Here is a 14,856-nt window from a genome sequence, read left to right on the forward strand (position 1 = left end):
TCGTTTTAAAGTTTACCATTTAATTTAAATATTAAATTCTTTGCGAATGAGTTGGTGACTAGTCGACAGCAAGAAAGAACATGGATGAGCGTGTTGTGCATACTTCTCACCCAACTTTCGATTGCATTCATGGGAAAATGCAGCTGTGAGTTGGTGTAGGATTGCTGACAAGAACGGTATAGCACGAAACAAAGGGGAAGTTATCATGAATCACCCTCTTCCTTCCTTTCTCCACTTGCTATAACTGTTTTGTTTTGCAGGACCATGCAGCAAAAGAGTCCCCACAAAATCAGGATGATCGTTAGAGTCAGTTGGAAAGTGTGGAAGTGCAGTCCATTCCAGAAGTTAAGAAACAAAATAATGCTATCAAGTGGCTGTTAAGTTTATAAAGCATGCTTGTGCGCGACTGAAATACTATATATTACTTAAATTTAGCTGACACATTTGAAATAAATACTTGCGTTATTTATAATAAAAACGTCCGCGTTTCAATGAACAGGAATATGAAGTCAATTTGCTAATTAACGAAAGTTCACACGGAAAACCAATACGATTAAAATATAATTATTGACATATGTAAGAAATGTAAAACTGTATATTTAATGGGAACATAAATTTTGTTGTCGTTCTTCCCGTTCTCAAAGGATTTTTCTTTTCTTTTTTTTCCCTTACAATTTAATGTGGCACACGACTTTCCACCTTTCATTGCCAATTTCCTTATATATATTCCAGCACAGATGGTTTTCTCAAACTCAGAATAATTTTGAGATTCGTAGAAATTCGAGACCCAGAGTTTGGGCATAATTTGCTTTAAGGATATACAAACGCAATACACTGATGCATCAGGACTTGAATATTCTTTACATTGAACTGAAAGAGAAAAAAACATTCTCACTGAAAAGAAATAAAAATACCGATAGCTGTAAAGAGTTACCATATTCCGAAAAATATAGCAACTCATTAATATTTTATCCGCTTTGGGAAGTGACTAATATTAAAAAATTCTTTAAAACTAGTCAACATCACGTTCCGGGTTTCTTTTATAAACGTTCCTTTTATACTCCAGCACTACCACAGTATGTCAGAGGAGTTTACAACTAATCATTTTGACAAGTACAAATTTTTTGTATAATCTGATCTCTGCAGCGGTTTTATTGGTTAAACTTTGTTAGCATCATGGCTTTGAATACAGCAAAACGTCTGCTGGAGAACCAGAAGACCATACTACAGATGCATAAAATGCAAGGGGGTTAATGCATCGAATAATATGTTGATGTAGCAGTTTCGGGTTTCTATTTCCAACAAGTTCTTTGATTGTCCGAATCGCAGCGTCGGTCTTGTTCCAGTGATATTTAAATGATGTCAGAATTAAAATCAGTCTGAGATTACTACTAATAAAATTTAATTCACATAAATTGCGTGTTATGACATAATAATAAATGAATTGATGAATTTTACAAAATATGGTTCTTTTATTACCATGTTTTGTTATTAAGAGACAGTTTCTTTTTCTTAAAAACGAAATAGTGCTGAAGCTTTCTGATAGAGCAAATTTAGAAATCCATTTGACAGTACTTCATTAACAAAAATTGCTATAGCTATTGATAAATTAAGTCAAAAAGACAAGAAACTAAATAACCAAATAATCTACGCAGTTAAGACAAAAATCAAGACTTATTTTCCTCATCGTGCTCTCGAAAAACGTCCTTGTTTCAAAAGGGGGCCCACTGTATAACTTGGGCCATACGGACCTGGCTTAAACATGATTTTTCTAATGAATTTTTAATTCCGTGAATTAATTTAATACACATCTCCAAAGAAACAAATAGTCTTGGAGGGAATTAGAAAACTCGAGAGCCAATGGGGATCGAGAATCGAATCTGGGCAACTCCACAACCGTACCTTGAATCAATTAAACCAAATTTAATATACTGGATTTCGCTAACTTTCCAGGAAAAGGAAGAAACATCAGATTTCGAACACTGACAGCTGCAGAGATAAAGTAGTGAATCTTTATCGATTTCAAGGAGTTCCCTCATGCACCGCGATATAATTATAAAAGAAAGGAAAACTTTGTTTAAGTGTGAGTTGACAATGCTGAACAAAGAGGAACTGAAAGAACAAAGAGGGACAGACGTTTTTAAGACAAGTCACAATGGCACCACCATCAACCAGTTCCTTGCATTATCTCAGATTCTACAGAACAATATTGGAGTTTGTTGCAGTTTGAGACTAATTTTCACACCTCCCTTATACTGTTTTAAGAGCCAAGTAGAGCCGTTGATGTCATATGCGACTTACCTTCTTTAATGAAGAAAGAATTAGATACTGAATGCAATATAGGAGGAGATGTAATACATAATATAGGACATTAGCGTCGAAACATTAAGCAACACACTTAATGTTACTAAAGAGATTTGAAACAAACTGGGGGAAGCAATGAACGCAAAATATCAGACATTAAGCGATGGAATATTTATGGCTGAAACAATTGCTTGTACTTCAAGAATGTGGTAATGATTGATCGATTATTAGAAATTTCTTTCGGGAATCAGATATTAAAAATAAAAAGTCAAAAGAAAGTTTAAAAAAATAAACAAAATAATGTGTTCAAATTAAAGCTGTAAATATACATTCACGCCCGAAAGTTTGAAATCACAGATACGATTATTGAACGGATTAATATTAAGACCTATACTGACTTTTTTTTCATCAGAATATCCTCTACGAGATTATATTACTGCCTTACACAGACTTGGCATTCTGGTGATTAATTTTATAACAGTGTCTTGATTAACATTATTCCAAGAGATCTTCGCGGATTTCCATAAATTTTGTGAAGATGGGCACACATGACGGACTTGAGGTCTAGATTATCCCATAAAAGATTTATTGGATTTAAGTCAGACGATTGGCGCAACACTCCATAATTTGCAATATCCCCCTTCCTGTTGAAAGAAACTTTATACAGGGTCGACAAAAAAAAAAAACACTTTCTATTTCATCTAGCCATACCCTCCAGGAATTTGGTTTGCTGTTCCTTGAATTTTCTCAAACAATCCACTTCCACAAAAACAGATGGAAGTTTGTTCCAACAATCAACCGCCCACTGGCTAAAGGCAAAATTCCGTACATCTATCTTACAACCATTCTTCCTCAACTTGAATTTATGGCCCAACGTGCGTGTAATCTCAGAAGAGACAGAAGGAAAATGATGCTTTCAACATTTAGCTTACTCAATCCATTCAAGGCCTTAAACATCTGAATCAGATCTTCCAGCAGTTGCCTAGTCTCCAGACGCTGCAGTTTGCAGAACTGAAGCTTTCTTGGTAAGAGCACTCTATTGGTCCCTTCACCAATCTGGTTGCACTTCTCTGCACCTGTTCAAGCAGATCTACATCCTTCCTAAAGTGAGGCTTCCAGACCTGTATACAGCACTCAAGACAGCGTAACCATGGTCTCGTACAAAGAGATAACAGCTCCTTTATCCCTGCTTGCAAAATTCCTGTGTGTCATCGACAAAACCCCATGGGCTCTGCTGGCAGGCAGCCTGTCATGACTGCTCAGAGAACTTCAACCTGAATTCACAATTTAGCCCCAGGTTTTTTTCATTCTCCAGTGCCCCTGAGTTTAGTATCACACAGTTAGTACTTTAATCTGAGATTATTGCTCTCCCTATGAAGTGCCTTGCAATTGTCAATATAAAACTTCAGTTACCACTTCTCAGTTCGTCTGCCTAATTTGTCTAGATCTTATTGCAGTAGCATACCCTGATTACTACGATTAACTACCCTGTCAACGTTATCTGCAAACTTAGACATTAATCCTGATATGCCCTCATCAATATCATTAATAAATACTGAAGACAACAACGGACCGAGTATGTTATTAGCGGAGTGCCTGGGGAACTCCGCTAATAACATTTATCCAAGAAGACAGTGTCCACAGATGTAACCTGAGCAGGGTCATCGACAGTTAAACCACTGATATATTAAGTGGCCTGGTGTGATTCAACCCGTTCCTTTCTTCTGCTGTTTACATAAGTAAAGAAGCTTTTACTGCTTTTTTTGCATTCTTTCCAGAAACTTCTTGCAATCTGCCTTAGCTTGTCTAACTTCCTTTTTGACTTGATTGCAGGCTACTTTATATCTACTCTAAGCATCTGTATCATCTGATAAATTTATATGCATCCCAAGCATTTTTCTTCTCTGCCATGTCTTCTCTATTTTCGTCTCATCATTTCATCTGACGTCCATTTAAGGTCGACTCCTTAAACAATGTTTCTTAAGTAGTATGAAAAGCCTAGTAGTTTCTATGATTATTTCTATAATTGTTTTCCATTTAGAATTTTCCGTTGTATCATCATGAGTTCGTCCGCTGTATATAATTTACAAATTTCTGAGATCACTGTAGTCATCTTTATGAAAGCCTTCTCTTTTGCCCTTGATAATAATTACATCTTTAAATATATTCACATCAAACACTGTGAACGCTGCCAATTAGTTGGCCTTTTACCTGCAGATTCTTAATGTTAGAAAAGTAACTGCTGATAATAAGGTCAATAGTACTGCTTTCTCTTTTTGCTAATCTCTAACATGCTGGTATAGGAAACAATCATCCAATAAATCCACATAAGTATTGCTACTGCGTGAGTGACCAACCCATAAGGTCCTGTCAACATATTAGTGCTGTGCACCGTAAGTTTTTTCCCCCGGAGACGTGTCTATTTTTTGAACATTACTTTGCATCGAAATCTCATTTATAGTGATAAGAGACATTCACTAATAAAAATTCAATTAAACCAAATAAGACTGAAGTAAAACATTGAGAAGTGCATATGTGTGCCCCATTGATGATCATATTCTTCGTCAAGTTGAATCGGACACACTAAGATGAATGAATGAGTCAGTACAGGAGCAGTTGGACATTTGTGACACTTAATTAATTAAAAATTTAATTTAATTAAAACTGTTATAGAAACAGTTTTAATGAAATTTCTTGTTCGTTTTTCCTAAATTTCTTTTGTTTCTTAACTGTTGAATTTTAGTTGGATAACCGTGTCCGTAGCCGAGTGGTCAGGAGCGGGGGTGTAGTAGCATACGCTCCTTGAGTAGACCGGCGTTCAAGCCCCTGACTGCTGAATACGGTCGATCTGCCAACCCGCACTGGACCAGCGTGGCAGATTATGGTCCATTTCCCTCAGCATGAATTGTTGAGGAGGCTTCCATCCTGCAGTGGGTTGATAATAGCTGCATTTTACCTTTTTTTACTGTGTATTTTCAAAAGGGCACTTTTAAGACATTTAAACGAATTTTATTTTTATCACCTTGAGGTGGCAGTTTCCTTTACAAAACAAACATTTCATCTTTGTTAATTATTTTAATTCCTTCACTGTTTGAAATAGATTTTACCGAGTGAAATATTGAGCTGAAATATATACATATTTGCTGAATTTCAGGAGGAGAGTTAGAAATCCTCCACTGTATATTCTAAGAGCTGTTGTGGCCTATTTTTTCATGTTCTTCACCACCCCTTCAATCTAAGCAGTAAATTAAAGTCGCATCTTTTTCACATCCTATCTGAGGAGGTGTTTGAGAAAACGATATCATAGAGGTAAACTTTAAAAGACACTTCGTTGTCGATCACTGAATTAGTACGCATTTTCCATTCATAGGTCACATTCCTTACCAGTTTTCTACTCTTAGATGCCATTGAATGTGATAACACCGCGATGATGCTCATTTGTTTACAGCAATACAGATGACTTCAGCCGTGTAAAGTTCCAACCATATTGCTAATGTGGATTTATTTTAAAGTACTGCCTTGCACAAATAGGACAGTAATAAAGTAGACTTCTAAAACAAGAAGATACCCTGAAAGGAAAACGTCACTTAAATGTGCTTCACTTTATAATACTAATATAGTCAGCTATAAAGGATATTTTAGATAACCTCCCTTCTTCGAGGACGCAAAGGCCTCGTAATGCTGTTCATCGCGGAATATAAAACCGGACTATATCCTGCTGTATATCCTTCGAGGCGTGACGAATCGTAGTGATTTATTGGAAACTGGTGGGAGTATATGACAGAAAGAGTTTAGATAGCGTCTAATAGAAAGATATAAAGTTCTCGATGCTTTCGACTTTATTCATTTCGTCAATAATCCATAAAACTGATCTGCTGTGGAAATAGACTTACTCAGCATTCGGTCAGTGAACGCTTTTCGCCGGCTCGCTACTTCAAGTAGACCTTTAAACAACACACCGACACAGGGCCGAATCCAGAGTGATTTTCTAGAGGGGCAAGATATAATGATTTTCTTGGAGAGGGCTCAGGTCTGGACGCCACACTTCAACAAAAACTTAGAGCTTCTAGGAAGGGTTCGAAGACGGGTAAACCAAATTATTGAGGAGTGCTAATTGATGTTCATATAAATAGTCTTAGAAAGTGTGAACTGCAAAGCTTGGAAACTGGTTATCTCAGGGATGCGGGGTGTAACGTCACAACTATAAAATTTTAGGGAGTAATAGAAGTTTACCTTCGAGCAGCGTGTTGTAGAATACTGGAAGGAATTGCCTGCCACGGTGGTTGAAGCGAAGAGTTTGCTAAAGTTCAAGGAGAAAATATGAATGGTCGAATTTCTTTTACTTTTTTTATTTTATTCTATTTTTATTTATTTATTAATTACTTTTATTATTATTATTATTTTTTTTTTTTTTTGTGTATGCAATAAAATCCGCTTCCTTGCATTATTTAGTCATTATAACAATAATATACTCAGGCCTTAGGGTCTCCTGTGATAATATCGTTGTTTCTCCATTTATTACTCCCTTGACGTCAACTGGAATCAAATTCAGAGATCTGAATCCTTTTCCCGTCGATTACTGAAGGAATTTCTAACGTCCTCATCAATAGGAGGTAATTATCCCATTGTATAAGGCCACATCTTGAGTACTGCATAAAGGTCTAGAGGCCTCATTTTAGGAAGGATGTGGAGCTGCTGGAACGAGTACAGAGAAGGGCAACGAGATTGGTAAGCGGAACAAAGGGGTGCTGTTACCAAGAAAGGCTTCAGTTCTGCAAATTACAGCTTGTGGAGACTAGACACCTGCGAGGTTACTTTATTGAGGTATTTAAAGCTTTTAATGGATTGAGCAAGTTCAATACTGATGGGATTCTTTCACTTGCTCAGACCACACACTTGAGGGGGCACAAATTCAAATTGAGGAAGAACGCTTGCAGAATAGATGTGTGGAAGTTTGCCTTCAGCCAGCGAGTGGTTGATCGCTGGAACGAACTTTCATCTTTTGTTTTGGAAGTTGATAGATTAAATTAATTCAAAGAAGAATTACACAAACAATTTGAGGGAATGAATAGGTGAAATGGCAGGTGTTAATTTTTTTTTTTTTTTGTCTGTTACTGTATAAGCTTGCTTTCTTGCATCATTTTTCACTGCTAATGCAATAGAGCCTGCAGTTAACCGACCTCAGATGGAGGAAGTAGAGCGCCCCTCCTACAACATGCAAATCAGATTGTTATTCTAGAGTTTTAGGCGCATGTGAGTTTCCCGGAGAACTGAACCAATGCATATCAGGTGTGTGTGTGTGTGTGTGTGTGTGTGTGTGTGTGTGTGTGTGTGTGTGTGTGTGTGTGTGTCAAAGAAATTAGGGCTATGAGGCGGTAGTGGATTATGGCATAAATTGCATGTATTCTGTAATCGATTTGCCTGTGTGCTGGATGAAAAACACGAGCTTCCGGGGAAAAAAACCACCTTGCTATCCTCGCTTGTGGCTGACTAATTCAGCCACGCTGTGGAAAGTTCTTTCCATCATTGATGAGATTCGAATACGTACCGTCTCCACGCGGTGTGGGGAGAACGATGATTATATGTACTGTGCGACCAGTGAGGTCATAACAAATGGACCGTGAACACATACTTGTATAGACATAATACACGATGGTGCAATATGGTCTAAGTCGCTAATGCTCCTAAAACCCAGTAACAACAATCAGCCTCTAAGGGGGAGAAATTTCCCAGATTCCCCATAACCGAATCCGTCGTTCTCGCTTATAGCGCCCTCGTGGGTAACATAGTTGGTAAAATCGCCGTCCTCTCCACAAAGGTTGGAAAGGACCTGAGTTCGAATTCCAGCAATGACGTGAGGAATTTTTATGGGCATTTTTCACGTGGCTGAGTTAGTCGAACTCAAGGTAGCATGGTGTTTTCTTCCGGAAACTCGGGTTTTTCGTGCAGCAAAACAGAAAATCGACCACAGAACACACGCAATTTTTACAGACAATATATAAAACATGATCTTAGTCGCTGATTCTCCTAAAATCCTGCTACAACAACAAATCGCGGTAGCACACTGATTTGGCCCTCGGGGAAAATCACTGTGCTACCGCGATTCACACTGATTTGGCCCTCGGGGGTTGCACAGGACATATATGCACTGTCCTTCCCACACGAGGTCGAAAAGAGCCCGGGTTCGAATCCAGTCATTTAAGTGAGAAATTTTTATTATTTTTTTAAATTAAAATTTTTTTTTTCCACAAAGTGGCTGAATTAGGTCTCAAGCGAGGGTTGCATGATACTTCACCTGGCTTGATTGATTTTGATTTGATTTGGTAGTTGTTGGCGCATCGGCTTCTGTGGCCATATTGCACCTCCCAAGGTTTTTGCAGTACTTTGATCCAAGCCCGAGGCGAGAATCGAACCCGCGACCTTTGGGTTGCCGGGCAGGTACTTTACCCACTCGGCTAGCCCGGTCGGCCCTTCACCTGGCAACTCGGGGGCTGTTCGCCCAGAAAAAGGCAAATCGGCCACAGAATACACACAATTTACAAACTTAATATATATAGCAGGCGCCTCCGTAGCCAGGTGGGAAGGAGCTGCAGTGCATAGCACACGCTTCTTGATTAGACCGGGGTTCGAGCCCGTTACCACCAAATACGGATGATGCGGAAAGGTCAAGGAATGACCACCGCATATTCCCGGAGCAATATGGCCTTAGTTGCTAATGCTCCTAAAAACCAAATAACAAACAACAACAAATAATATATATAGCCCAATATGATCTAAGTCACTGAGGTGCCTAAAAATCTACAACAGCAACACTGGGTGGAAAAGCCCAATCTACGCAATCCCGTCAATGATTCCAGGCACTTTCATTAGTTTTTGTTGTTTTTTTTTTCACTCCGTAACTGAATAAATCCATCTAAAGCGTGGATAGCAAAGTTTTGTTCTCCGGAAACTGGATTTTTTGTCCAGAAAAACAGGCAAATCTACCAGAAAACCTGCAGTTTATGGACATAATACACATGGGCAGATGTGGTTGCTCTCGGGTAACCTTAATATGACAATTTGTTTTCCTGGACCCGTCACTCCACTAACAATAGAAAAGCAGTGAAAATTAAAGTTCCATAACAGTTTATAAAATAATGCTAGATTTAAAAAAAACGTGGAAAGTATTATATAATTTAGACTTTTAGATTCCTATAGGGTAAGTTTGTTAAGGTATAGGTGTAAGGTGTATTTAGTGTCAGACGGCAACAGGGGTTTCCCCCATCTCCGTGTTGCTTTCATTGTCGGTGTACCAGTTTGCTGGAAATGCCAGAGGTTTAAAAGTGTATGGATATTGTATATGTGTAGTGTCATGTACCGTTGTTAATCTGGTCGTTTAACCGCTGGACCCCTGCTGAGGCCCAACGTTGCCCCACCTTCGCCCCGTGGAAGCAGACCAGGAATCCAGTAGTTTCAGTTTCACTCTGGCAGGTCCTGCCACCTAATTTCCTGAGATTTCAGAGGCTAGGACCTAAAAAAAAAAAAAAAAAAACGCGCGCGCCCTTTTATATGCACGTACATACAGACAGATCCATATATATGCGATACATATATCCATCATCGTCGGTTTGATGATCGTTAGGTGAGGGGATAATGCTTGCATAATAAAGGCCGAAAGAATGGGCGAACGGGAATTTTGACATAATTAAGTTTTTGTGTGTGGGACATTCGCTAGCATAAAGATAGAGTGGGTGGGAGACTGAAGGCTGGGGGGTTAAGGCAGAAATATGGGGACGATAGAGTAGGCAACCCCAGAAGTCAGTGAGGCAGGCCCATGCCTCACCAGGAGAAAGTAGGGGCGCCGGGGGGGGGGCGCCCACCATCGGCGCAGGGGGAGGGGGTGGAAAGGCACCAGGCAAGGGAGCCCGGTGCGATCGCCAACAAGCGTCTGCAGGAAAACTATACAATGACCCTGTTGGTGGTGTCCAATCTGGTGTCATGTCCGAGTTGTCATCCTTGGGACCTGGGTCCGGTCCATGTTAGTCCTTTACCTTAGTGTGGTTTATTTCCTAAGCCTTCCAGTTCTCAGGAGTGTGTCTTGTTCACATAGACCCAGCTGGTGGGGTGTCTAAGTTTGGTAGTCATCTCCATTTGTCTTTCATGGGACATGGGTCCCGTCCATGTTAGTCTATTTTGGTATAGTTTGTTTCCTGAGTTTTCTAATTCTTGGGGGTGGATCATTTCTGGTGTCCCAGTCCTAGCGAGCTGAAGAACAGATGTTCTTTGGTTATAATGGTAGTGAGTTGTGGGCTGCGGCCATTTGGTTTCTCCTCCTCCTCCTCCTCGCGAACAGTGCCTGTGCGTAATCCGAGAAGGCTTGATACTCCTCCTTCGTGTCTAGGAGGTGATGTTCTTGTCCACGTGGTAGGTAGTGGATTCTGGTGAGTAAAACACCACGTAGGTTTTCATAGTTGTTGTTGTTTGGTTTTTTTTTAGGAGCATTAGCAACTAAGGCCATATTGCTCGGGGATATGCGGTGGTCATTCCCTGACCTTTCCGCATCCTCCGTATTTGGTGGTGACGGGCTCGAACCCCGGTCTAATCAAGAAGCGTGTGCTACCACTGCTGCTCCTTAGGTCTTCATAGAGCCTGCAGTCATACATGAGGTGCTGCCAGCTCTCCAGCCCCCCGCAAGTGCAAGTTGGATCAACCTGGATCTCAAGTAGAGACAGTTTGGCATTAATCGCTCAGTGTCCAGTTAAGAGGTACGTTACTTGTAGACCTGGGCAGAACCAGTTGGGTGAGGTTGGGTAGTTTTATTCAATATTGGGTAGAAATTTCTTTGTGATCTCTCCCTTTTGAGAGTTGCTCCACCTTTCCTGCCATGCCTGCTGCAGGTGAGTTTGTATCCTCTTCTTTTCCACATTTCTGTTGCTGGTTAGGTCAATAGTGAACCCCAGAAAAGTCTGTGGGGTACCTTTGTCTAGGTAGTACAGTAGGCCGCGTTGTATGATTTCTAAGTCCAGCGAGAGAGTGCCGGCGAGCACTTGCAGGGCATGGGTGCTCACCGTGCGGCAAGAGCGAGTGATGGTTAGGAGGTAAGTATGTTAATGCAATTTTTTCCCTGTGTTGTTCAGATTTCTCCCCTGAATCTAAAAGTTTCTCTTATCCGAAATATCCCTTATATGTACCACGCTATAACGAGTAACAGTGCAATATGAGAAAACTTATAGTTCATTGTCTTACCCTATAAGTTGGTCCTAATCATTTAGACAGTTTAGATCATAATACTTGGTACCCTCAACCTTACTGAGGTCAAGACTGTCGCACCATAATAGCCGAAGAAGACGTTTTAAAACACAATTTGTAGTCATTTCACTTTTATCGTATCTTTTAGATATCTCGAAATGCATATCGATGATCTCCAGACCTGTATTGATCAACTTTTCTTATTTCAACCAAATTGAAAACCTTGTACCTCTCTGGAAAAGATGTAACGCCATTATCTACTTCCTCAGGATTTCGCTAACTTCTCAAGTAATGCAAAGAATAATACGAGCTATTTAAAATGCTTCATGACTATATAATGACAACTGTCATATTCATAACAGATACATGAGAATAGAATTATTTCATTAGCATATACACTATTCTTTAATTCCTAATCAGATGCTATTTCATTTAGTCCTCCTATACTTGTTAGGTTCCAACAGGAATAGGGACACTAAACTAATTCCGACATCATCTGGTTAGGCAAAAAAAAATATTTTATTCTGTATGACTCTCATAGGGTTTTAATGATATCAATATGGAGCCTAGAATTTTGGATATTCGTACCATAAGGTTGTGTCTAGCTTTCCGCTTATACCAGGATATCACGTTCTGTCTCTCATCTGTTGTTCCAAAACATCCCAAAGATGCTCAGCTCGATTTGGATCTGGGCTGGAGATGGCTAATTCGCCGTATTATTCTCCTGAAGCCACTGTCGCCGTGACCGTGCCAAATTTGTGACTCGGAACGTGGCCATACTGATACAAAAATACGGCCCCTCCACAAAGAATTGCCACAATGTAGGCAATTCTTTGGGGAGGGCCGTATTTTTGAATAAATAAATCTACTTAGGTAAAGTAGATTTATTCATGTCACTGTAGACAGCAGACTATTATGACATTAGTTATTGATTGTATTGTCACAACTTAGGATAACCTCGGCTTATGAGTAGCTGCGAGACATCCATGACCCGTTTTATGACGTTACGATTAAACACTGACCCCAGTTCTGTAAACTGTTTCTCGAGTCAGCTCATTATTGATGCTATTGCGATTTCTTCGCAAATAGTGAGAGCATTATCCATTTCCACTGTCGACATTTTCTGAGGGTCATTAATGGTGATTTACATGGACTGCGATGAATGATTGCGTTTCCTTCCTTCATCCAATGGAGTACGGTGTTCTAACAGTTGATTTTGGGTGTCCCACTCTTTCTGAAAACGTAGAGGATAATGGCGAACGGTCATATCCTCTACGCGACAGTCTACTATTACGCCACGCCTCTTGTGAAGGGATCTAGATAATTTTCTATTCCTATTCTGTTCCATCTACCTACATGCTGAGTGTGCGCATGCCTTTCACATTCTACTTTTAAATGACACTGCTATTTCCCTGTCTTGCGACCATGGCCATGACTTCACCATGACTTCATTTCTTCCCAGGGGACAGGTATCCCAGTGCATGGTTTCTTCGCAATAGTGAGAGTAATATGGAGAAATACTATTTATTGATAAGCTATGCAAGAAACAATACTATGTAAAAGTCATATTTTGATAGGGATTCCGTTTTTCTGTAGTTGGTTTCTGCAAAGAGCATACTTAAATAAGTATTTAATAAGTGAATTGTATTTTTATAGAAGTATATCAAGAGGCTTCTTCTGGAAGGAGTGTAGCTTCCTGTGTTCAATGATACATAAACTGTACAAAACAAGTAGCCTACAATAATCGATAAGCCTTATCTATATAGATGGGTGACCACCAAAAGTCTGGAATCAGTTTCTACACCACAAGCGACTACGCAGAAAAAGATATCAGCTTCGTTCAGACAAGCGAACAATAGACTTCCCACTTCGTCGTGCAGGCGAAGAATACCTGAAAGACAAGAAAACTCCGAACATGTCCAACTTCCACATTATCATTTATCCACCATCAGAACTCATGTTACTGATCGCTAAGGAATAAGAAAACAATTTGGAAGAATTTATTTTTAAAGGCTATTTACAAAATCTACAATGAAACTGCAACATAAGGATGAAATGTGCGTACAACGTCTTTAGATGCAAGAAGCCGAGGTGGTGGAAAGAAAATTGTTTAAATATCAAGAATTTTTGTCGTAATACTGTTTTTGGAAATATTTTAACTAATAGCACAGCAGATGGAAGTATAGAAGTAATGTATTAAATTTCCGAACAGTGCAATTTTTAGGGAAACATAAATGTCTCAAAGATTGGAATCAGAATGAATAAATAACAAAAGTTACTTCGGTGTGTTTCAGAGTTGAATCGTGATCAGATGCTAGCTGGTTGCCACTTGTTTTAATTAGTTTAGAAGAAATAAATTGGAATCTAACATGAGCTAAACAAAATAACACACACTTTGACATCCATAGAAAAGGAATCCAGCAGAAAATAAACATCTGTGGGATAGAGAATGGAGAAAGCTTGTAAGAGTAAGGTTCCGACTCCCTTTTATTTATTTATTTATTTTTAGAGAGTTAAGAATTTTTTTAAGAAGTTATTTTTTTTTTCTTCTGAAGTTATGAAAACAATTCTCCAGATGTGAATAGATCATTTCATGGATCAGATAAAAGAAAGAGAGGAGAGGGGGACGGAGGGAGGGAGAAAGAGAGAAAGATTTGTTTAATAGAAATATAGGATAAGGTAAGTGCAAAGCTAGTAAAATATATAACTTGATATAGAACAATAGAAGTGCTTTTTACTATTTTAAGCAGCCTTGGCTGTTTCTTTGATTTGTTAACCCCACGGCTTTGTGCAGTATCTGGTATTTATTGTAGGTCTTTCTGTGATATTTAATCCCTTCAGTAAAAGATTTATTTATATTGTGCTAGGCAACTGAAGTCATGAGGTGTCAATGTATTGTCTGTATATTGTATATTTCTCGAAAAAAGGCACCATGAAACCATCAGTGAAGACCGATTAGCTCAGTCATGGTGTTAATAAAAAAAAGAAAACCATAAAAGTTGCATCTAGATGGAGCTCGAACCACACGGTGGAGAAGGACGCAATCACAACCTTTGTGTTAACAGCTGGAGCAAAAGTCGTTTAAAGATGTGTCTTTTTCACCATGATTTTATTTCGCTCATAACAGAGAGGCGTAAAACCCATGATAAAATGTTCAGATTCCGCCACTCTCGAAAATTATTTTTAGAGGTCATTATTCTGTTTGTTTGACTTTTCACAGGCACGTGTAAATCCGCATTTAAACAAGCCACATGACTAATCGACACACGCATATGGGGTTAGTAAAGTGATTACGATCGCCGTTATTAAGTACCGTGTAGGAAA

Source organism: Mastigoproctus giganteus, chromosome 2 (genome assembly GCF_048544385.1).
Source record: "Mastigoproctus giganteus isolate SK-2022 chromosome 2, ASM4854438v1, whole genome shotgun sequence".
Lineage (NCBI taxonomy): Eukaryota > Metazoa > Arthropoda > Arachnida > Uropygi > Thelyphonidae > Mastigoproctus > Mastigoproctus giganteus.